The 22925-nt window shown below is 41.5% G+C and overlaps 1 long non-coding RNA gene and 18 other non-coding genes across 19 annotated transcripts; all 19 read left to right on the top strand.

The window, feature by feature from the left end:
• The first annotated feature begins 6457 nt into the window (after window positions 1-6457).
• On the top strand, window positions 6458-9442 carry LOC117464029 (uncharacterized). The gene is made up of 3 exons (XR_004553996.2): window positions 6458-7687; window positions 8984-9088; window positions 9188-9442. It is a non-coding gene; the product is annotated as an uncharacterized lncRNA (long non-coding RNA).
• A 2339-nt stretch (window positions 9443-11781) lies between these two features.
• On the top strand, window positions 11782-11855 carry trnan-guu (transfer RNA asparagine (anticodon GUU)). Its single transcript has one exon. It is a non-coding gene; the product is annotated as a tRNA-Asn (tRNA).
• Window positions 11856-12160: 305 nt separating this feature from the next.
• On the top strand, window positions 12161-12234 carry trnan-guu (transfer RNA asparagine (anticodon GUU)). The gene has a single exon. It is a non-coding gene; the product is annotated as a tRNA-Asn (tRNA).
• A 305-nt stretch (window positions 12235-12539) lies between these two features.
• Window positions 12540-12613, top strand: trnan-guu (transfer RNA asparagine (anticodon GUU)). Its single transcript has one exon. It is a non-coding gene; the product is annotated as a tRNA-Asn (tRNA).
• A 305-nt stretch (window positions 12614-12918) lies between these two features.
• trnan-guu (transfer RNA asparagine (anticodon GUU)) lies at window positions 12919-12992 on the top strand. The gene has a single exon. It is a non-coding gene; the product is annotated as a tRNA-Asn (tRNA).
• A 305-nt stretch (window positions 12993-13297) lies between these two features.
• Window positions 13298-13371, top strand: trnan-guu (transfer RNA asparagine (anticodon GUU)). Its single transcript has one exon. It is a non-coding gene; the product is annotated as a tRNA-Asn (tRNA).
• A 305-nt stretch (window positions 13372-13676) lies between these two features.
• On the top strand, window positions 13677-13750 carry trnan-guu (transfer RNA asparagine (anticodon GUU)). Its single transcript has one exon. It is a non-coding gene; the product is annotated as a tRNA-Asn (tRNA).
• Window positions 13751-14055: 305 nt separating this feature from the next.
• Window positions 14056-14129, top strand: trnan-guu (transfer RNA asparagine (anticodon GUU)). Its single transcript has one exon. It is a non-coding gene; the product is annotated as a tRNA-Asn (tRNA).
• A 305-nt stretch (window positions 14130-14434) lies between these two features.
• trnan-guu (transfer RNA asparagine (anticodon GUU)) lies at window positions 14435-14508 on the top strand. Its single transcript has one exon. It is a non-coding gene; the product is annotated as a tRNA-Asn (tRNA).
• Window positions 14509-14813: 305 nt separating this feature from the next.
• Window positions 14814-14887, top strand: trnan-guu (transfer RNA asparagine (anticodon GUU)). The gene has a single exon. It is a non-coding gene; the product is annotated as a tRNA-Asn (tRNA).
• A 305-nt stretch (window positions 14888-15192) lies between these two features.
• trnan-guu (transfer RNA asparagine (anticodon GUU)) lies at window positions 15193-15266 on the top strand. The gene has a single exon. It is a non-coding gene; the product is annotated as a tRNA-Asn (tRNA).
• Window positions 15267-15571: 305 nt separating this feature from the next.
• On the top strand, window positions 15572-15645 carry trnan-guu (transfer RNA asparagine (anticodon GUU)). Its single transcript has one exon. It is a non-coding gene; the product is annotated as a tRNA-Asn (tRNA).
• Window positions 15646-15950: 305 nt separating this feature from the next.
• Window positions 15951-16024, top strand: trnan-guu (transfer RNA asparagine (anticodon GUU)). The gene has a single exon. It is a non-coding gene; the product is annotated as a tRNA-Asn (tRNA).
• Window positions 16025-16329: 305 nt separating this feature from the next.
• trnan-guu (transfer RNA asparagine (anticodon GUU)) lies at window positions 16330-16403 on the top strand. The gene has a single exon. It is a non-coding gene; the product is annotated as a tRNA-Asn (tRNA).
• A 305-nt stretch (window positions 16404-16708) lies between these two features.
• On the top strand, window positions 16709-16782 carry trnan-guu (transfer RNA asparagine (anticodon GUU)). The gene has a single exon. It is a non-coding gene; the product is annotated as a tRNA-Asn (tRNA).
• A 305-nt stretch (window positions 16783-17087) lies between these two features.
• On the top strand, window positions 17088-17161 carry trnan-guu (transfer RNA asparagine (anticodon GUU)). The gene has a single exon. It is a non-coding gene; the product is annotated as a tRNA-Asn (tRNA).
• Window positions 17162-17466: 305 nt separating this feature from the next.
• Window positions 17467-17540, top strand: trnan-guu (transfer RNA asparagine (anticodon GUU)). Its single transcript has one exon. It is a non-coding gene; the product is annotated as a tRNA-Asn (tRNA).
• Window positions 17541-19147: 1607 nt separating this feature from the next.
• trnan-guu (transfer RNA asparagine (anticodon GUU)) lies at window positions 19148-19221 on the top strand. The gene has a single exon. It is a non-coding gene; the product is annotated as a tRNA-Asn (tRNA).
• A 305-nt stretch (window positions 19222-19526) lies between these two features.
• trnan-guu (transfer RNA asparagine (anticodon GUU)) lies at window positions 19527-19600 on the top strand. The gene has a single exon. It is a non-coding gene; the product is annotated as a tRNA-Asn (tRNA).
• The last annotated feature ends 3325 nt before the right edge of the window (window positions 19601-22925 follow it).

Below are 22925 nucleotides of genomic sequence, written 5' to 3'. Positions count from 1 at the left end.
GTCAATACCAGAGTCATGTCTTTTAATTGAACTATTCATATCTTAGACTGCACTGTAACTTTTATCCATGTATTTTTTCTTTTAATGTTTATTTTATTAGCTTTTCTTTTTAATGACTCATTTTAAATGTCATTTTATTAATGTCTTTCATTTTTTGTAAAGCACTTTGAATTTCCTTGTGTTGAAAAGTGCTTTATAAATAAACTTGCCTTGCCTAATAAAGATTTCATGTGACACATAAAATGGATTTGTTGACGGGAATTAATGTGAATAAATTAACTCTAGGTTAACGGTACTCTTGCTATCACTACTCACCGACACTATAAACCTTGTCCCTCATGCTAGCCCTGACAACACCGGTAAGCACACCTTCATCTAGGCTGCACTGTTTTACGTGTTCTGACTTGTAGTGGTTCTCTCCTCTATCTACACTTCTTGTCATCCTTGTAAAACGATATCAGACTGGTAATTGACACAGCCATGACTTCTAGTTAAATTCAGTGTGGCTACAATGAAAAGCTTTGTTAAAATATGCAAGCACGCGGAAGTCAAAGTCAGCTTTATTGTACAAAATTCTACATGTGTTATACATCCAGAAATATCGTTTCCCACAGTGTGACATGATGTATACATAAAACAAAACAAAAAGGGCCTAGATAAACGGGGTATACAGTTTAAAATGTTAATATTAGGGCTGTCAAACGATTAACATTTTTAATCAGATTAATCACAGCTTAAAAATTAATTAATCATGATTAATCACCATTCGAACTATGTCCAAAATATGCCATTTATTTATATATATTGTTGTGGGAATGGAAAGATAAATGAAAGAAGGCGGATATATCCATTTAACATACAGTATCTATGTTTATTATAACATTTTTCTGCATGTCAAAATGAAAGACAACCCACACACCTATCAATCATCAAACCGTGGGGTCTTAATTCATTACGTGTTGATTTCTATCAACGGGGGAGTACTTCAGGAAAGTCGACAGAGGGGGGGGGGGGCTAGTGGAGTACTTCGTGACCACAGAGTGTGAACGTTGTGATCAGCTGTTTTAGCGCAGTTCTCCAGTGAAGGGGGGAGTCTCCCTCCGCAGCCGGTTGGCGTAGTTTTGGCACAGTTCCGTTGTACAGACCGACGTTAAGCAGCCCTGTATGTGCACACGGAGACCGACTCTGTCGTCCGGTGATCTAACCGCCTTCTGGAAAAGCTTCACAAGTACGTCGGTACGCAAATGCGCTTTGTGACACAAGTGACGGTACGCATTTCAGATTACGCACATAACCTGCGTACCAGTTATGTGCACCCCTGTACCAGAGCCATATTATTACTATTATATGGCTCTGCCCTGAACTACAGCAAAAGTAATCTCCGTCGGGACTTCCTGCAACAACACCACGCCGTTATCAAAGATGTTCTATTGAGAAGATGATCACTACGTGACAAAAGTTTTCAAAACCGTGGCTACTGAAATCAATCTTACTAACTGCTGTCTGTGCAATTTACTCCGTGAGTTGGCAGACTTTATTTTGCTTACTTTAACATCATTTTTCATGGTGGGGCTAAGCCATTTCTTGGTATGGGTGTAGCCTACCCCAGCCATACCCTGGCGCTGCCACTGGTGGCATGTATGGGGCGGGCCATTCTGCACATGCGTTAAATGCGTTAAATATTTTAACGCAATTAATTCAAAAAATTAATTACCGCCGTTAACGCGATAATTTTGACAGCACTAGTTAATATATTTAAAGTGTTCAAAGTGCAGTTTCAGTGCAAGTCAGTTGAAACGATCTTAAGTTGGCGTGACGTTGAAGTCGTGCGACCCTGCTGCTGTACTGGCTTGTAGTTTGTTTATAGCATAACGTTAGCATTTCGCTTTTGGCGACTAGATTTATGATTCAAAAATTATAAAAGTAGGGTAGACATGTGGAGATTATCTGGCTGAACAAAACGTGATCCCTCTCTTAAATGTGTGTCAACCACAGATCTTATTTCGAGCTATTTTCCAAAATCCTAAGGAGAATTTGCATTGGTTTTTCACGAAGGAACAGGAAGAAGTTTACTTCCGGGTTTTACGACGCGTCACTGCGGTTCTCTATAGAGAGGCGAAGTCCCTCCCTTTCCGGGAGCCTCCATGGGACCCCGGAAGCGTAAAATTATACATTGAAGTCAATGGAGAGAGAAAGGTTAGCTTTTGATCCCGTTTGAATTGTGCCACGAATGACACATATGATGTTTTTCAATTTAAAAGAATATTTTGCAAGTCAAAAAAAAAAAATGTGTCGTAAAACTGTGAAGTTACAATTGTTTTTGTGTGAAACCGCTCAGTGAACTACAGGTCTCGCACAATACGCGTCACCATCACAAAGACGGCCGTCACGTTAGAACATTTCACCTGTTTCTTTCAGAATGAGAATAAAAGTATAAAACGAGGTGAACATCACTACAAGTCTAGACACGTTGAGAGCTGTACATACACGAAAGGGGAGTTAGTCGGTTCTGTAAGAGCAGCGGGACCGGCTTTACAAGATGTTGGTGAGTAATATGAGTGCAATGTGTAACGTTAATGTCAGCTAGCTAACATTAGCTAACAAGGTACACTAACGTGTTTTTGTTTCAGGAACTAGTTTTCTCCTTAAGAACTTCGTGGTCTCTGTGTATGCTGTGGATAACATTAGTGTTCACAAGAACAAGGTACACTCCCGTGTTTTGTTTTAGTTGCTCTTCAGATTGAAGCGGACAGTTTTATATCGACTATACTGTATGTGTGATCTCCTTTTACATCTCGTTGTGTCATTTGAGTTTATTTGCTGTGTGTAGATTCAAGGGTTTTGGTTATCTTGTCAATTTGTTTGGTTATCCAGGCACAGCTGTGCGTGACTCCCTCGGGTACACTGGTATGTGTTTTCCTAATGTAGAGAGCATTGATTAATTAATAAACTACACACTGAGTCTAGATCCTGACCAAATCCTTTTTTATTGTTGATCAAATGTTTTTCAAAAATGTATTCATACACATTTAGAAAAATACAATGTACAATCACAACCAGTACAACACACATTACAAAAAATATAGAAAAAACAAACAATAACAACAATCAGACAAGAGGACAAAACTATGGAAAAATAACCCCTCCCACCCCCAGATCCGGACCATCCTTGTATTATTGCTCATTCAATCTATTATAGCATGCTAACAAACATGGTACTTACTTTATTTGTACAGATCTGCATGGGAGACGATGGCGCGATGCAGAGCGCTGTCTGTGATTGTGCACGGGGGATGTACAAATGCAGCCACGCTGCAGCATTGGCAATATGTGCCATGTGGCAGATCAGCTCCACAGATGTTGAGTGCCAGTGGAGGAAGCCTGGCACTTCCAAAGTAGTCCAGCTGGTGTCTCAACTTTACCAACAGTGAGAGGAGACATACAACCCACTGGCCAGAGACATCGCCACTCAGGATGTAGACTGGTTCAGGTCTGCACTGAGGGGCGCACAGTGTGGCATGGCATGGCTTCACCTGAGCCAGAGCCGCGGCCTCAACATCAGGCCATTGTCACCGTGCCGGAGCTGGTGAAGGGGCATGGGGGTCGGGGGCTTGAGGCAATTCTTGCCTTAATGCGACTGAGCAGAGACCAGCAAGCTGCCATCCAGACAGCCACCGGAGGACAGCGGACAAATCCTCAGTCGCAGTTACACAGGCGGGGCAGGTTGACAGCCAGCAAGTTTGGTGCTGTGCTGCGGTCGGGACTTTCATCCACTCCATGCGCGTCCCTCATGAAGAGGGTGCTCGGGGGGTACAACTTGGACGGAGTCATGGCTGTCAACTGGGGGGTTGTAAACGAGGCCGAAGGGGTGAAGGCTTTTGTGCAGGCCTATCAGGTGACAGTGTTCGAGTCTGGTCTCTTTGTGAGTGAGTCGGTGTTTTGGGAGCATCCCCCGATGGACTTGTGCAGCCATCTGCCCTGCTGGAGGTGAAGTGTCCACCATCATTATACATGATGGTGTATATAGGATATATATATATATATATTTGTATACATATCTGTAAATTGTATAATTTTTTTTGATCTCTCTGTCTATAAACACAAACTGAGTAAGATTGACAATAAAGTTGACTTTGAAAAATATATATATTCTTTATGAAAATAGTTGACTGTTGGAGAAATGAATCCAAATGAAACGTTGGACTGAACTACAACTACGCCTTTAAATCTCTACGGACTGTTTTTCAGTGGGATGGCAAGTTCCTATCTTTAAACATTTATTAGTTTTTTCTCAGAACAGATTTGATTTTCTGAAGTTAATTTAACTTAACCATGTAAGGTCATTATTAAAAAGGTACAATCAATTTGTTTAGGGTTGACTAAAATAATGAAAAACATTTAATTTGGATAATTTACTGACAGAATAAGAAACTCAATAATGCTCTACTCACCTGTTCCTTTTTATAAAGTGAAACAGTTGAAACGATAGATTTTAGTAAACTTAAAAACAACCTTCTCCAAAAGCTATCAAGGAATATACCGAATACATATTATTTGTAAATAGTTTGAATGATCCATAATTGACAGAAGCTTGTGTTTACACTGACCTGTTACTCATATATTAATGTCTTTGTAACTTCTTTAAACCACTACCTCACTCATTTCTTTCATTCATCACGGTTCAGTAAACTAAGTGATACATGAACCAGTTTAATCATTATAATAACGTAGGATTGCAACTCTTTGAAACTGTAGGTGGCTCTTAAAAGAGCCGTTGTGTTTGGGTGTGCTGGTCTCAGGTCAGTCCAAGCCCTCTCTCCGCGGATGCAGCGGGCCAGCTGGATGTCCTTGGGCATGATGGTGACCCTCTTTGCTTGGTTCATCTTACTGGGGGGCAGCTACATGGATGTCGGTGCAGTCCACAGTCATTGTGTAGTTGAAGGCAGAATGGATGAAGGCAGAATGAATGTATTATTGACTCCGAATGAAGCACAACTTCATGTCATACAATACATTGACTTTGTAATTGTGTAAAAAAATAAAGCATTGATTAGCAAGCAGGACCTGCAGGAACAGAGCATGGTGATGGATGGAGCTGGGAAGAGAGAAGAATAAAGAAAACAGATCAACTTTATTATCGGATATTACAAATTAAATTTCAAAACAAGTTGCCGCTCCTACAGTTTTCTAGTACGTAAAGATGATTTCACATGACCTATGCACAATATCACACTCAATACATGTGTGTCTCTGGGGGGTGCATTGTGCCTTTGATGTATATAAATAATATACCATAACCAAATACTATTACGTACAGTGGAAATCAGGTTGCCAGAGCAGGTCAGTGTGCATGTTCCTCAGGGTCTCAGCAGTTACAGGTGAGGGAAAGGAAATAAAAGAGAAAAAGGTCACAACACTTTAAAGTAACAACACTTTGAATAATTATCTCTTCTAATAATTTTCTCTCAGTAATCACTCAACTACTGTCTTTCCAACAAACAGATTGACTCACCCTTACTGTCATCACAATGAAACACGTCCAGAAGAATCTGTCATGCAAAGCTCCCTGCCTGCCTTCGACTCTCCCTGACTGCTTCCTTAGCACCCGGTGGATGGCGCAGTAGGCTACTCTTCAAATGTTTCACGAAATACTTACCATCATGACTGTTTAAAATGTTGGTTTACTTCATGTAATAAAATAATAACTTCATGGTAAGGCTACTAAAAATGACAAGGCTAAGCAATGTAATGCTAACTAACGTGCTCGCTACTCGTCGCTACTAGCTAGGTAGCTAACTTGACTATGTTTCATCATGCACAACATGTATATTACTTATGATATTACCTGATATGTCTGATCCAGCGACTCCTGGTCCTTTCATCAGACGGGAATCGATAGAACGAGCAAGTGGTATGATCACTTATGTGATTACAACCTGGTACAAAGCACACAGGCATCTTATTTTTAGCAATCTCTTATTTATTGGAGGGAATAAATCATTTATGAGATCATCTTCTTCTTCTTCTTCTTCTTCTTCTTCTTCTTCTTCTTCTTCTTCTTCTTCTTCTTCTTCTTCTTCTTCTTCTTCTTCTTCGCTTTAATTACGAGTCGCAACCACTTGGAGCATTATCGCCTGTGACATCACTTACGCGAGCCAGAATGGGATTTGGGATTTGTAGTCTTTGTAGTCGCGTATTTTTCATAGTCTTTCAACAGTTTTATGACAAAATGTGACTTTTTTGACATGGAACTTATTGTTTAATATTGACAAACATCATATGTGTAGTTCGTGGCACAATTCAAACGGGATCAAAAGATACGTTTTCTCTCTCCATTGAATTCAATGTAAATTGTTCGCTTCCGGGGTCCCATGGGCGTGACTTCGCCTCTCTATGTGGTAAACATAAGAGTTTGGGACCTATGTTACACATAAGAGATTACATCCTCTGCCGCGAGGCTCCACCGCCGTATGGAGGCTGTGGTTTAGGGAAAATGAAGAATAGGGCAAGTGGTTGGATTCAAAGTAAGATATTTATAGTAAGTGAAGACTTTTTACGGAGAGCCCGTCAAGGGTGATTACGTTAAGTGAGTGACGACAGCTTAATTGTCTCTTTCCTTCCTATGGACTTACTATATTATCCTAAAATGGTGGCAGGGACAGTTTAGGGCATTTCAACAGAAAAATATAGCATTTGGTTGTTAAAATGCTAATATTTTTACGTTGTTTCGGTGTAAAAGAACAGAAAAATAGATGAGAAAGTTTGGAAAAAGCTTATGTGAGAATAAAAAAAAAAGGGAGTCGAGGTATTGTGGCTGAAGTGAAGCTCATTCCTGGTCAGGTGCCGCCATCTGGTGGCCAACAGGGTGTGGCACAAAAGAAAGAGAGATTAATTATAAATTAAGGTTTGACTCCATCTGCTGGACATATTGTATAGTATTTTAGTCAGAACTAGAACCACTGTGTTCAAATTTAGAACTATTACATTGAACACATATTTGTATATTTAAAGCATTACACATAAATAAATTTGATCAGAAGTACAAAAGGGATTAGTAATTAATCCATAATAATTTAAAGAATCTTTAGAGTGTAAACAAAAACATATTTTTACACTCAAATAATTTGCAGGACCTCCACTGCATCACAGAGATGGGAGGATGTGAACTTGCTCTTCAGTGCCAAGCTTGCAACATTCTTCTGGTAGTTGTTGTCTGTGAAGTCATACCACTTCTCAAGGTAGTTGAGAGCAGCCTGGTAGAACTTGGAAAGATCATGATTGATTGCTGCTGCCTTTTGGTCTGGTTTGAGGATAGCACTGGTCTCCATTCCAAAGAAGGAATCAATCTGTCGTTGTTGGAGCTTTGTCTTGAGAGTGAGCATCATGTCATATAGCTCACATACGGTCCCGTCCTCTCTCTCCAATAGCAGCACAACATCGTGGAAGATTTTCAGCACATTATTGAGGAAGGACAGGTACACCTGTAGCTCTAGGGGTTTCCCATCACCATCCTCGTCATTTTTGAACAGCTGCCACAGTGAATTTGGGCACTTATCCTCTCCCAATGACAAGAAGTAGCTATTGATAGCTCTCCAGCTGTCATGTAACCTCTTGACAGCAGGCCACAGACTCAACCATCTTGTGGGTACGTGTCTCCGCACAACCTGATATTCTTCTTCCACAAAAGGTGAACACTGCTTTCAATTCTTCTGTACGTTTTGTAGATGAGGAAAAGTGACTGAATGTTTTGTTCACTACTAGCTCAATGTCAATGTTCAACCTGTCTCCAGCATGCTTTGCACTGTTGTGCACTATGTGGGCCATACAGTTAGCCTTAATGATGCCACTGTTGTCTGCTTTTAGCTTCTGGAAAACTGAATTGTTTCTCCCTTAATTTACACTTGCATTGTCGGCAGTGTATGCTGAAATCATGTCAGGTTGCAGACCATTTTCTTCTAGCTTGCTTGTAATCTGGCAGTGTATGGTAGCAGCTGACTCATCACTATCCTCATAGAAGTCAAGGATCTTGCTTTTCAAACCCAACTCTGGGGTCCAATATCTCAGAGACAGTGGGAATAGTTTTATAGTGCCATGATTTGAAGCATCTGAAGCCACTGAAAAAAATGGTGTGTGGGCTATTTTGTCACCTAGAACCACGGGTATCTTTAACTCTGTCAAACAACTCTCCACAGAGGCAGGGGCAAGCACATCTGTTATTATGGACGCTGCTTTTGTAAGACCACATGACATTTTCTTTGCTATCTCAGAGTCTGGAAAAATGGTCGGCGCTAGCTTGTTACCAGTCATTTGACCGGTATGAATGGGAGTGTTGCACTGTATGGTAAACACTGGTTATCTCTGCTGCTGTTACCTTGTCTGAGCGCGCAAAGCGGGACATCTGGTCACCCTAGGTACGAATCCTGTCAAAATGTAGTCAAAAGCAAAAACTCTTCCTAATTAATTGACCCATACAGTGCGCATCGTTCAGAGGCTTCGATCCGCTTCAAGTTATGCATAAGTGCCATATGCCCTAGCTAGCGAACCTAGCACAGTATTAATTGCATGCTAACTGTAGTTCGCTGTGTTTACCCTTTAACACCAGCAAAACAACAACTATAGTAGCCTACTCAAGCTCATTATTGTAAAGAAATTGCTGAACAGGAGTTTTTAATGTTATTTAATAAATACGTCAGTTAAACCCAGTAAGCTAACACTACACGAAATATAGCAATACAGTTACGTTAGACACCTAGGCCTACCTCGAGTCAGTTCGGCCATCCAAACGGTCGGTGCATGCTATATTTGTGTGGCAAGAGCAAAAACAATGTTCTTTTCAGGAGTGCTCCAAAATCAAGAATGCTTACAGCTAGTGTATTGCTGGTAGTTGTCTTAAGTCATTATAATGAGATAGTTAAGTCAATATAATGAGATAGCTAAGTCATTATAATGAGACATTATTTTTCTCTTTTCTATATGTTGGCAGGCTGTGGATGACTCTGGCATGGCAGGCATGGACCGAGTGGACAACTTGGCAGAGTGTCTGGTGGAGCTGAGGAACCAGCTGACTATGGTCCTAACAAACCAGCAGGTCAGGATCAGGAACAGTCAAGCTGCTTTTCCTCTGTGCATATACAAGTGCACACTTTGAGATATTCTTGTCTTATGTGCTGTGTTCTCCCTCTCTCAGGTTAGTTGCTCTGTGGCAGAACCTGCTGGACTATGACAAGCAAAGGGTGGTTTTTGCTGCCAGACATCAGAGCAGGCTGAACACAGGGCGGTTCAGGTCTCCTAAGAAGAAGCAGGAGTTCACTCCAGGGGTGGAGAGTTTGAAGAGGCATGCTCTCACCACCACTGCCCCACTTGCACAGTGGCCAGATTGCTGCCGCCTGATTGAGGCAATCTTTGTCAGGCTCTGTGTTATCCACCGTAGTCCCATACCGTGTTATACCGTTTTACTACTGTTTTAAATGTTATTATGTTTAACTAACATAAAATAAAGGTTTGGCTTTTTCAAGTATGCCTAGTGTCTGTCCAATAATTGTAGTGGAGTACTATGTTTACAATTTCTATACTTTTTCGTTCACCTGTTCGAGCAGCAGTTCGAAAGGCAAAAACAAAATAATTATAAAACCTATACCTTAGTTGATATTAATGTAATGGTTATATTTTTATTATTTATCCACAGCACAGAAACAATGAACTTCAATACAAATCCATATCGGTGACTTAAAAACTATCCCTGATTTAAAAAAAGTATTTAATAAACTTGAAAGAAGTAAATAACTTTTAGTTAATATTTAATAGAAATATATTAATAGTTAACTGTATAACACAAGTCTTATCAGTCAATATCTCTAATTAATTAATGTTAAGATATGCAACACAAGCACTTTTATTCCTCTCATGTTCTATATATTATACACTTCAATACTGACTGAGTTGGGATTCAATCCTGCAATCTTGTGGATGTGTTTTCCGCCTCAAGAAATAGACAAATACATACTTTTTTTGAAACACTACTGTATATAAACACTTTTAAATGCTACAGAAGGGAAATTGGGAGCAGGAGAATCGTTTTTTTCTCCTCTTTTTTCCTTTTTTTCTTCCTTTTTCTTCTTCCCCCTTCTTCCCCCTTCTTCTTCCTTCTTCCCCCCCCCTTGCAAGACTATTGTTCTCCAGCTTTGGCGCAATTGGTTAGCACGTTCGGCTGTTAACCGAAAGGTTGGTGGTTCAAGTCCACCCAGTGACGTTTAATGTTTGAATAAACATCTAAGGTAACATGCCAGTTTTTGTGTTCAGGGGCAAGGTTCCAGAAAACCAATAACAAAAGTATAACTGTTACACATCATCATTTGATGTACGTCCATGCTTCCAGCAAAATTGAAGACATGAACTCAAGCTTTAAAAACTGGTGCACATTTAGCTTCCACAGGTTTCATTTGAGGCAACTTCTACTTTTCTGTATTCTAAGGCAAGGCAAGGCAAGTTTATTTATAGAGCACTTTTCAACGCAAGGCAATTCAAAGTGCTTTACAAAACAAAACAAAAACCAAAAAAATGAAAGACATTAAGCATTAAAAAAGAAAAGCTAATCAAATAAACATTACAAGAAAAAGTACATGGATAAAAGTTACAGTGCAGTTTAAGATATGAATAGTTCAAATAAAAGCAGCGACAAAAAGAAAAGTCTTTAGCCTGGATTTAAAAGTAGTCAGAGTTGCAGGTTTCTGGGAGTTTGTTCCAGATATTTGGAGCATAATAACTGAACGCTGCTTCTCCATGTTTAGTTCTGACTCTGGGGACAGAAAGCTGACCAGTCCCTGAAGACCTGAGAGATCTAGATGGTTCATAGTTTAGCAGGAGGTCAGTAATGTATTTTGGGCCTAAACCATTCAGTGCTTTATAGACCAGCAGCAATATTTTGAAATCTATTCTTTGACACACAGGAAGCCAGTGTAAAGACTTCAGAACAGGAGTGATGTGATCCACTTTCTTAGTGTTAGTGAGGACTCGAGCAGCGGCGTTCTGAATCAGCTGCAGCTTTCTAATAGATTTTTTAGTGAGACCTGTGAAGACACCATTACAGTAGTCCAGTCTACTGAAGATAAAGGCATGGACAAGTTTTTCCAAATCCTGCTGTGACATTAGTCTTTTAATCCTAGATATGTTCTTTAGGTGATAGTAGGCTGATTTAGTAACTGTTTTAATGTGACTGTTGAAACTCAGGTCAGAGTCCATGACTACACCTAGATTTTTGGCTTTATCTGTTGGTTTGAACATTGCAGACTGAAGCTCAGCGCTAACTTTTAAACGTTCTGCCTTGGCTCCAAAAACCATTACCTCAGTTTTATCTTTGTTTAATTGGAGAAAGTTCTGACACATCCAGTCATTGATTTGTTCAATGCACTTACTCAGTGTTTGAATTGGAGCATAGTCTCCTGGTGAAATTGTTACGTAAATTTGCGTGTCATCTGCATAGCTATGGTAACTTATTTTGTTGTTCTTCATTATCTGAGCCAGTGGTAGCATGTAGATGTTAAAGAGAAGAGGCCCCAAGATGGAGCCTTGAGGAACCCCACATGTCATATTTGTCAACTCAGATGTGTATTTACCTATAGAAACAAAGTTGTTTCTGTCCTTTAAGTAGGATTTAAACCAATTTAGAACTGTTTCTGAAAGTCCCACCCAGTTTTCCAGGCAAACAAACTTCTTGAATCAAAGAGCCAATTAAGGAGGGTGGGGCCAGCGATCCAAGCCAAGCCGCTTTTAGCAGTGTAGCATGTCTCTGTGGCGCAATTGGTTAGCGCGTTCGGCTGTTAACCGAAAGGTTGGTGGTTCAAGTCCACCCAGTGACGTTTAATGTTTGAATAAACATCTAAGGTAACATGCCAGTTTTTGTGTTCAGGGGCAAGGTTCCAGAAAACCAGTAACAAAAGTATAACTGTTACACATCATCATTTGATGTACGTCCTTGCTTCCAGCAAAATTGAAGACATGAACTGAAGCTTTAAAAGCTAGCGCACATTTAGCTTCCACAGGTTTCATTTGAGGCAACTTCTACTTTTCTGTATTCTAGGCAAACAAACTTCTTGAATCAAAGAGCCAATTAAGGAGGGTGGGGCCAGCGTTACATGCCAAGACCCTTTTAGCAGTGTAGCATGTCTCTGTGGCGCAATTGGTTAGCGCGTTCGGCTGTTAACCGAAAGGTTGGTGGTTCAAGTCCACCCAGTGACGTTTAATGTTTGAATACACATGTAAGGTAACATGCCAGTTTTTGTGTTCAGGGGCAAGGTTCCAGAAAACCAGTAACAAAAGTATAACTGTTACACATCATCATTTGATGTACGTCCTTGCTTCCAGCTAAATTGAAGACATGAACTAAAGCTTTAAAAGCTAGCGCACATTTAGCTTCCACAGGTTTCATTTGAGGCAACTTCTACTTTTCTGTATTCTAGGCAAACACATTTCTGGAAGCAAAGAGCCAATTAAGGAGGGTGGGGCCAGCGATCCATGCCAAGACCCTTTTAGCTGGGTAGCATGTCTCTGTGGCGCAATTGGTTAGCGCGTTCGGCTGTTAACCGAAAGGTTGGTGGTTCAAGTCCACCCAGTGACGTTTAATGTTTGAATAAACATCTAAGGTAACATGCCAGTTGTTGTGTTCAGGGGCAAGGTTCCAGAAAACCAGTAACAAAAGTATAACTGTTACACATCATCATTTGATGTACGTCCTTGCTTCCAGCTAAATTGAAGACATGAACTGAAGCTTTAAAAGCTAACGCACATTTAGCTTCCACAGGTTTCATTTGAAGCAACTTTTACATTTCTGTATTCTAGGCAAACAAACTTCTTGAATCAAAGATCCAATTAAGGAGGGTGGGGCCAGCTATCCAAGCCAAGCCGCTTTTAGCAGTGTAGCATGTCTCTGTGGCGCAATTGGTTAGCGCGTTCGGCTGTTAACCGAAAGGTTGGTGGTTCAAGTCCACCTAGTGAAGTTTAATGTTTGAATAAACATCTAAGGTAACATGCCAGTTTTAGTTTTCAGCGGCAAGGTTCCAGGAAACCAGTAACAAAAGTATAACTGTTACACATCATCATTTGATGTACGTCCTTGCTTCCAGCTAAATTGAAAACATGAACTGAAGCTTTAAAAGCTAACGCACATTTAGCTTCCACAGGTTTCATTTGAGGCAACTTCTACATTTCTGTATTCTAGGCAAACACATTTCTGGAAGCAAAGAGCCAATTAAGGAGAGTGGGGCCAGAGATCCAAGCCAAGCCGCTTTTAGCAGTGTAGCATGTCTCTGTGGCGCAATTGTTTAGCGCGTTCGGCTGTTAACCGAAAGGTTGGTGGTTCAAGTCCACCTAGTGACGTTTAATGTTTGAATAAACATGTAAGGTAACATGCCAGTTTTAGTGTTCAGCGGCAAGGTTCCAGGAAACCAGTAACAAAAGTATAACTGTTACACATCATCATTTGATGTACGTCCTTGCTTCCAGCTAAATTGAAGACATGAACTAAAGCTTTAAAAGCTAGTGCACATTTAGCTTCCACAGGTTTCATTTGAAGCAACTTTTACATTTCTGTATTCTAGGCAAACAAACCTCTTGAATCAAAGAGCCAATTAAGGAGGGTGGGGCCAGCTATCCAAGCCAAGCCGCTTTTAGCAGTGTAGCATGTCTCTGTGGCGCAATTGGTTAGCGCGTTCGGCTGTTAACCGAAAGGTTGGTGGTTCAAGTCCACCCAGTGACGTTTAATGTTTGAATAAACATGTAAGGTAAAATGCCAGTTTTAGTTTTCAGCGGCAAGGTTCCAGGAAACCAGTAACAAAAGTATAACTGTTACACATCATCATTTGATGTACGTCCTTGCTTCCAGCTAAATTGAAGACATGAACTGAAGCTTTAAAAGCTAACGCACATTTAGCTTCCACAGGTTTCATTTGAGGCAACTTCTACATTTCTGTATTCTAGGCAAACAAACCTCTTGAATCAAAGAGCCAATTAAGGAGGGTGGGGCCAGCTATCCAAGCCAAGCCGCTTTTAGCAGTGTAGCATGTCTCTGTGGCGCAATTGGTTAGCGCGTTCGGCTGTTAACCGAAAGGTTGGTGGTTCAAGTCCACCCAGTGACGTTTAATGTTTGAATAAACATGTAAGGTAAAATGCCAGTTTTAGTTTTCAGCGGCAAGGTTCCAGGAAACCAGTAACAAAAGTATAACTGTTACACATCATCATTTGATGTACGTCCTTGCTTCCAGCTAAATTGAAGACATGAACTGAAGCTTTAAAAGCTAACGCACATTTAGCTTCCACAGGTTTCATTTGAGGCAACTTCTACATTTCTGTATTCTAGGCAAACAAACTTCTTGAATCAAAGAGCAAATTAAGGAGGGTGGGGCCAGAGATACATGCCAAGACCCTTTTAGCAGTGTAGCATGTCTCTGTGGCGCAATTGGTTAGCGTGTTCGGCTGTTAACCGAAAGGTTGGTGGTTCAAGTCCACCCAGTGACGTTTAATGTTTGAAAAAACATCTAAGGTAAAATGCCAGTTTTAGTTTTCAGCGGCAAGGTTCCAGGAAACCAGTAACAAAAGTATAACTGTTACACATCATCATTTGATGTACGTCCTTGCTTCCAGCTAAATTGAAGACATGAACTGAAGCTTTAAAAGCTAACGCACATTTAGCTTCCACAGGTTTCATTTGAAGCAACTTTTACATTTCTGTATTCTAGGCAAACAAACTTCTTGAATCAAAGATCCAATTAAGGAGGGTGGGGCCAGCTATCCAAGCCAAGCCGCTTTTAGCAGTGTAGCATGTCTCTGTGGCGCAATTGTTTAGCGCGTTCGGCTGTTAACCGAAAGGTTGGTGGTTCAAGTCCACCCAGTGACGTTTAATGTTTGAATAAACATGTAAGGTAAAATGCCAGTTTTAGTGTTCAGCGGCAAGGTTCCAGGAAACCAGTAACAAAAGTATAACTGTTACACATCATCATTTGATGTACGTCCTTGCTTCCAGCTAAATTGAAGACATGAACTAAAGCTTTAAAAGCTAGTGCACATTTAGCTTACACAGGTTTCATTTGAAGCAACTTTTACATTTCTGTATTCTAGGCAAACAAACTTCTTGAATCAAAGAGCCAATTAAGGAGGGTGGGGCCAGCTATCCAAGCCAAGCCGCTTTTAGCAGTGTAGCATGTCTCTGTGGCGCAATTGGTTAGCGCGTTCGGCTGTTAACCGAAAGGTTGGTGGTTCAAGTCCACCCAGTGACGTTTAATGTTTGAATAAACATGTAAGGTAAAATGCCAGTTTTAGTTTTCAGCGGCAAGGTTCCAGGAAACCAGTAACAAAAGTATAACTGTTACACATCATCATTTGATGTACGTCCTTGCTTCCAGCTAAATTGAAGACATGAACTGAAGCTTTAAAAGCTAACGCACATTTAGCTTCCACAGGTTTCATTTGAGGCAACTTCTACATTTCTGTATTCTAGGCAAACAAACTTCTTGAATCAAAGATCCAATTAAGGAGGGTGGGGCCAGCTATCCAAGCCAAGCCCCTTTTAGCAGTGTAGCATGTCTCTGTGGCGCAATTGGTTAGCGCGTTCGGCTGTTAACCGAAAGGTTGGTGGTTCAAGTCCACCTAGTGACGTTTAATGTTTGAATAAACATGTAAGGTAAAATGCCAGTTTTAGTGTTCAGCGGCAAGGTTCCAGGAAACCAGTAACAAAAGTATAACTGTTACACATCATCATTTGATGTACGTCCTTGCTTCCAGCTAAATTGAAGACATGAACTAAAGCTTTAAAAGCTAGTGCACATTTAGCTTCCACAGGTTTCATTTGAAGCAACTTTTACATTTCTGTATTCTAGGCAAACAAACTTCTTGAATCAAAGAGCCAATTAAGGAGGGTGGGGCCAGCTATCCAAGCCAAGCCGCTTTTAGCAGTGTAGCATGTCTCTGTGGCGCAATTGGTTAGCGCGTTCGGCTGTTAACCGAAAGGTTGGTGGTTCAAGTCCACCCAGTGACGTTTAATGTTTGAATAAACATGTAAGGTAAAATGCCAGTTTTAGTTTTCAGCGGCAAGGTTCCAGGAAACCAGTAACAAAAGTATAACTGTTACACATCATCATTTGATGTACGTCCTTGCTTCCAGCTAAATTGAAGACATGAACTGAAGCTTTAAAAGCTAACGCACATTTAGCTTCCACAGGTTTCATTTGAGGCAACTTCTACATTTCTGTATTCTAGGCAAACAAACTTCTTGAATCAAAGATCCAATTAAGGAGGGTGGGGCCAGCTATCCAAGCCAAGCCCCTTTTAGCAGTGTAGCATGTCTCTGTGGCGCAATTGGTTAGCGCGTTCGGCTGTTAACCGAAAGGTTGGTGGTTCAAGTCCACCCAGTGACGTTTAATATTTGAATAAACATCTAAGGTAAAATGCCAGTTTTAGTTTTCAGCGGCAAGGTTCCAGGAAACCAGTAACAAAAGTATAACTGTTACACATCATCATTTGATGTACGTCCTTGCTTCCAGCTAAATTGAAGACATGAACTAAAGCTTTAAAAGCTAGCGCACATTTAGCTTCCACAGGTTTCATTTGAGGCAACTTCTACTTTTCTGTATTCTAGGCAAACACATTTCTGGAAGCAAAGAGCCAATTAAGGAGGGTGGGGACAGCTATCCAAGCCAAGCCCCTTTTAGCAGTGTAGCATGTCTCTGTGGCGCAATTGGTTAGCGCGTTCGGCTGTTAACCGAAAGGTTGGTGGTTCAAGTCCACCCAGTGACGTTTAATGTTTGAATAAACATGTAAGGTAAAATGCCAGTTTTAGTGTTCAGCGGCAAGGTTCCAGGAAACCAGTAACAAAAGTATAACTGTTACACATCATCATTTGATGTACGTCCTTGCTTCCAGCTAAATTGAAGACATGAACTGAAGCTTTAAAAGCTAACGCACATTTAGCTTCCACAGGTTTCATTTGAAGCAACTTTTACATTTCTGTATTCTAGGCAAACAAACTTCTTGAATCAAAGATCCAATTAAGGAGGGTGGGGCCAGCTATCCAAGCCAAGCCGCTTTTAGCAGTGTAGCATGTCTCTGTGGCGCAATTGGTTAGCGCGTTCGGCTGTTAACCGAAAGGTTGGTGGTTCAAGTCCACCCAGTGAAGTTTACTGTTTGAATAGACATCTAAGGTAACATGCCAGTTGACGTGTTCAGGGGCAAGTTACCAGGAAACCAGTAACAAAAGTATAACTGTTACACATCACCATTTGATGTACGTCCTTGCTTCCCGCAAAATTGAAGACATGAACTGAAGCTTTAAAAGCTAGCGCACATTTAGCTTACACAGGTTTCATTTGAGGCAACTTCTACATTTCTGTATTCAAGGCAAACAAACTTCTTGAATCAAAGAGCAAATTAAGGAGGGTGGGGCCAGCTATCCAAGCCAAGCCCCTTTTAGCAGTGTAGCAAGTCTCTGTGGTGCAATTGGTTAGCGCGTTCGGCTGTTAACTGAAAGGTTGGTGGTTCAAGTCCACCCAGTGACGTTTAATGTTTGAATAAACATGTCAGGTAACATGCCAGTTTTTGTGTTCAGGGGCAAGGTTCCAGAAAACCAGTAACAAAAGTATAACTGTTACACATCATCATTTGATGTACGTCCTTGCTTCCAGCAAAATTGAAGACATGAACTCAAGCTTTAAAAACTGGTGCACATTTAGCTTCCACAGGTTTCATTTGAGGCAACTTCTGCTTTTCTGTATTCTAAGGCAAGGCAAGGCAAGTTTATTTATAGAGCACTTTTCAACGCAAGGCAATTCAAAGTGCTTTACAAAACAAAACAAAAACCAAAAAAATGAAAGACATTAAGCATTAAAAAAGAAAAGCTAATCAAATAAACATTAAGAAAAAATACATGGATAAAAGTTACAGTGCAGTCTAAAATATAAATAGTTCAATTAAACATTACAAGAAAAAGTACATGGATAAAAGTTACAGTGCAGTTTAAGATATGAATAGTTCAAATAAAAGCAGCGACAAAAAGAAAAGTCTTTAGCCTGGATTTAAAAGTAGTCAGAGTTGCAGCGGACCTGCAGGTTTCTGGGAGTTTGTTCCAGATATTTGGAGCATAATAACTGAACGCTGCTTTACCATGTTTAGTTCTGACTCTGGGGACAGAAAGCTGACCAGTCCCTGAAGACCTGAGAGATCTAGATGGTTCATAGTTTAGCAGGAGGTCAGTAATGTATTTTGGGCCTAAACCATTCAGTGCTTTATAGACCAGCAGCAATATTTTGAAATCTATTCTTTGACACACAGGAAGCCAGTGTAAAGACTTCAGAACAGGAGTGATGTGATCCACTTTCTTAGTATTAGTGAGGACTCGAGCAGCGGCGTTCTGAATCAGCTGCAGCTTTCTAATAGATTTTTTAGTGAGACCTGTGAAGACACCATTACAGTAGTCCAGTCTACTGAAGATAAAGGCATGGACAAGTTTTTCCAAATCCTGCTGTGACATTAGTCTTTTAATCCTAGATATGTTCTTTAGGTGATAGTAGGCTGATTTAGTAACTGTTTTAATGTGACTGTTGAAATTCAGGTCAGAGTCCATGACTACACCTAGATTTTTGGCTTTATCTGTTGGTTTGAACATTGCAGACTGAAGCTCAGCGCTAACTTTTAAACGTTCTGCCTTGGCTCCAAAAACCATTACCTCAGTTTTATCTTTGTTTAATTGGAGAAAGTTCTGACACATCCAGTCATTGATTTGTTCAATGCACTTACTCAGTGTTTGAATTGGAGCATAGTCTCCTGGTGAAATTGTTACGTAAATTTGCGTGTCATCTGCATAGCTATGGTAACTTATTTTGTTGTTCTTCATTATCTGAGCCAGTGGTAGCATGTAGATGTTAAAGAGAAGAGGCCCCAAGATGGAGCCTTGAGGAACCCCACATGTCATATTTGTCAACTCAGATGTGTATTTACCTATAGAAACAAAGTTGTTTCTGTCCTTTAAGTAGGATTTAAACCAATTTAGAACTGTTTCTGAAAGTCCCACCCAGTTTTCCAGGCAAACAAACTTCTTGAATCAAAGAGCCAATTAAGGAGGGTGGGGCCAGCGATACATGCCAAGACCCTTTTAGCAGTGTAGCATGTCTCTGTGGCGCAATTGGTTAGCGCGTTCGGCTGTTAACCGAAAGGTTGGTGGTTCAAGTCCACCCAGTGACGTTTATTGTTTGAATAAACATGTAAGGTAACATGCCAGTTTTAGTGTTCAGCGGCAAGGTTCCAGGAAACCAGTAACAAAAGTATAACTGTTACACATCATCATTTGATGTACGTCCTTGCTTCCAGCAAAATTGAAGACATGAACTGAAGCTTTAAAAGCTAGCGCACATTAAGCTTACACAGGTTTCATTTGAGGCAACTTCTACTTTTCTGTATTCTAGGCAAACACAGTTCTGGAAGCAAAGAGCCAATTAAGGAGGGTGGGGCCAGCGATCCATGCCAAGCCCCTTTTAGCAGTGTAGCATGTCTCTGTGGCGCAATTGGTTAGCGCGTTCGGCTGTTAACCGAAAGGTTGGTGGTTCAAGTCCACCCAGTGACGTTTACTGTTTGAATAGACATCTAAGGTAACATGCCAGTTGTTGTGTTCAGGGGCAAGGTTCCAGAAAACCTGTAACAAAAGTATAACTGTTACACATCATCATTTGATGTACGTCCTTGCTTCCAGCAAAATTGAAGACATGAACTCAAGCTTTAAAAGCTAGCGCACATTTAGCTTACACAGGTTTCATTTGAGGCAACTTCTACTTTTCTGTATTCTAGGCAAACAAACTTCTTGAATCAAAGAGCAAATTAAGCCCTCAAGCCCTCTCTCGAGTTCCCACTCAAGTGCCTACTCAAGTACAGTTGGAGGTTCCGCTGGGGGTCCTGCCAACCCTTTGTCCTGTCCCGTTGGAGGTCCTGCCGTCTACTCTCCTGCCAGGGGTCCTGCCAACCCTATGTCCTGTCCCGTTGGAGGTCCCGCCGTCTACTCTCCTGCCGGGGGTCCTGCAAGTCCTGTGTCCTGTGCCGTTGGAGGCCCCGCCGACAACTCTCTTGCCGGGGGTCCTGCCAATCCTATGTCCTGTGCCGTTGGAGGCCCCGCCGACTACTCTCCTGCCGGGGGTCCTGCCAACCCTGTGTCCTGTCTCGTTGGAGGCCCCACCGACTATTCTCCTGCCGGGGGTCCTGCCAACACTTTGTCCTGTCTCGTTGGAAGTCCCGCCGTCAACTCTCCTGCCGGTCCTGTGCCGTTGGAGGCCCCGCCGACTGCTCTCCTGCCGGGGGTCCTGCCAACCCTGTGTCCTGTGCCGTTGGAGGCCCCGCCGACTACTCTTCTACCGGGGGTCCTGCCAACCCCATGTCCTGTTTCGTTGGAGGCCTCGACATTACATGTCTCGCCGGGGGTCCTGCCAACTCCTTGTCCTCTTCCGTGGGGAATCTTGCTGACACCTGTCCCACCGGCTCTGGTTACTGTCCGGTCAACACCGGCTCCTGCCCGGTCCCCTGAGAGCTGTGGTCTTCGCCCCTCCTCGAACTCTGCCTTGTCCCCGGGCCGTCCGCCCGAGAACCCCTTTTTGAACTCTGCCTTGCCCCCGGGCCGTCTGCCCGAATTCCCCTCCTCGAACTCTGCCTTGCCCCCGGGCCGTCCGCCCGAGATCCCTTCCTGGTCCTCTGCTTTGACCCCGGGCCGTCCGCCCGAGATCCCTTCCTGGTCCTCTGCTGTGCCCCTGGGTTGTCAGCCCAGACCCGTCCTCCGGACCCCCTCTACCCGCTGTTTAGATCTGTCTGTGGTTCCCTGTCGTTAGTTTCCCTGGTGTGTCTGATTACCCGATTGTGTTCACCTGTGGCCCCTGTGTTTTCTCCTCCCTCCTCACCTGTGTCTTGTTTGTGTGATTAGTCTTGTGTGTATTTAAGTTCTGGTTTTTCTGTCTGTCTTTGTCGGTTCGTCTTGTGTCATGACTAGTTCGTCGGTGAGTGTTCTGTTTTGTCTTTGTTTATCACCTAGCCTTGAAATAAAGGAATTTTCACTTTATTCTGCATTTGGGTCCTGCCTGCTTCACACACCGTAAAATTGAGAGGATGATACAGATGTTTCCAGCCTTAAAGGCATTCTTTCTGTCTCAGCAAAAACCACCCATAGTGATCAAGAAGTTTTTTGAAAACGAATTCAGTGAGATCTATCATGTCTGCGTTCCACACCCACATTCAAGACATGGAAAAGGAGAAGAACTCCATTATGGAGGTAAAGAAAATAATGAACAGCATCCACACCATTCTTCTTGAACGCAAGAGCAACAACTTCATGTCCCTTAAAGTTAAGGGACTACTGGCACAAAAGCGTAGTGATGGACTTGGTAAGGAATATGACCAGTTCTGTGCTGATGTGCAAGGCCTGTACAGTACATGTTTGGAGCATGGAAAAGTGGATGACTCCCATGGAAGAGTTTCACGTGGATGGATCTGAGTGAGCCACCAGAGTGGAATGATGTGGAGGCCTGCATCAAGTTCCTAGGAGAGAAGGGGGTGGTAATTGATGATGTCAAGTGTTTTGACCAGGTCACCAATCTGAAGAGATTCACAGAAAGGTGCAACCGTGATGAGGAGTTCAGTGGCCTGCAGGTGCACCAGAAGTGGACCAAATATTTTGAGAAGGCCAAAAGCATTGCATGTTACTCAGAACTACTGAAGATTGCACAGTTTGTCTTTGCATTTTCCTCTCACAATGCAAATGTTGAGAGGGTTTTCTCACTGATGCAGAGCCAGTGGACCAAGGAGAGGAACCAGCTGTCTGTTGAGTCACTGAAGGGGATTATATTTGTGCAATACAATTTGAAAGACATGTCTTGCAAAGACTTTCATGCTTATTTGTTGAGCAACCGAAAACAGCTGGGAAATATCAGCTCCACAGCTAAATATCGATGGGCAGACAAGGAGGATGAAGAAGAAAAGCAGGATGAAGAAGATTGAAGTATGCAGTTATGCAGAGAGAGAAAGCTAAGTAGCTGTGGGAGAGAAACTTTAAACTTTTAATTTTAAATTGGGACCCTAGAAAACTGTTTGAAGCTAGAAATATGTGAAAAGTTGTTGTTTCACTGTGGTTGTTTACAATGACAGGGCCTGGAATTGTGTTTACAAACATTTTAAAGTAGGCTTATATTTGGTTCATGGTGCCTCAAAATGTGTTCAAATGTTATGTTATGTTCACTAATGGCAAATGTGAAATCCAAAACTGCATAGTGCACTTTTAAAATAATTAGATTAGTATCTTTGTGAGGTTACTGTTTTATTGTTTACATTGACAAGATACAAAGAGATTATTTGTTTGTTCTATTTTCTACTATTTCATATATTTTGTTATTTATTTTTGTCCAGTAAGACTTGAAAAGATAGCTATTATTTTGTTACAGGTTGATGTTTACGTTATTCTTGTGCATTTGAGATTTGTCAGAGATAATTCTAGGCATAATAAAGCATGTTGATTGTTGAGTAACCTTGGTTTGGTGTGTCTTTGGTTATAGAGAGATATTATTGTGTTATATACAGTTAAATAATAATTTGATATCCATACAGAGGAGGCATACTTTAAAACAATAAGGCATCTTTGAGTAAACGTTGAGTATCATTAAGTATCTCGAGGCTGGGGGCAGCAAGTCCTCTTTTTTGGAAATCAAAACATGGTCACCCTAATATGTACAGCCTTCACGCCAGCTTATCTCTTCATCCACGTTATTAAATTCACAACCCAGCCATTATGGAAGAAAATAACAACATGGATAAAATAAGTGTAAACGCACACTCTGTGCACACACGTGCGCCGCACTCATCATCCAGCTCAAAGGCTAATTTAGCACTGGCTATGGCAAGGGTTGAAGCAGCACAGGCTA

Source organism: Pseudochaenichthys georgianus, chromosome 18 (genome assembly GCF_902827115.2).
Source record: "Pseudochaenichthys georgianus chromosome 18, fPseGeo1.2, whole genome shotgun sequence".
NCBI classification, from domain to species: domain Eukaryota; kingdom Metazoa; phylum Chordata; class Actinopteri; order Perciformes; family Channichthyidae; genus Pseudochaenichthys; species Pseudochaenichthys georgianus.
This window is presented reverse-complemented; position numbering and strand designations above follow the sequence as displayed.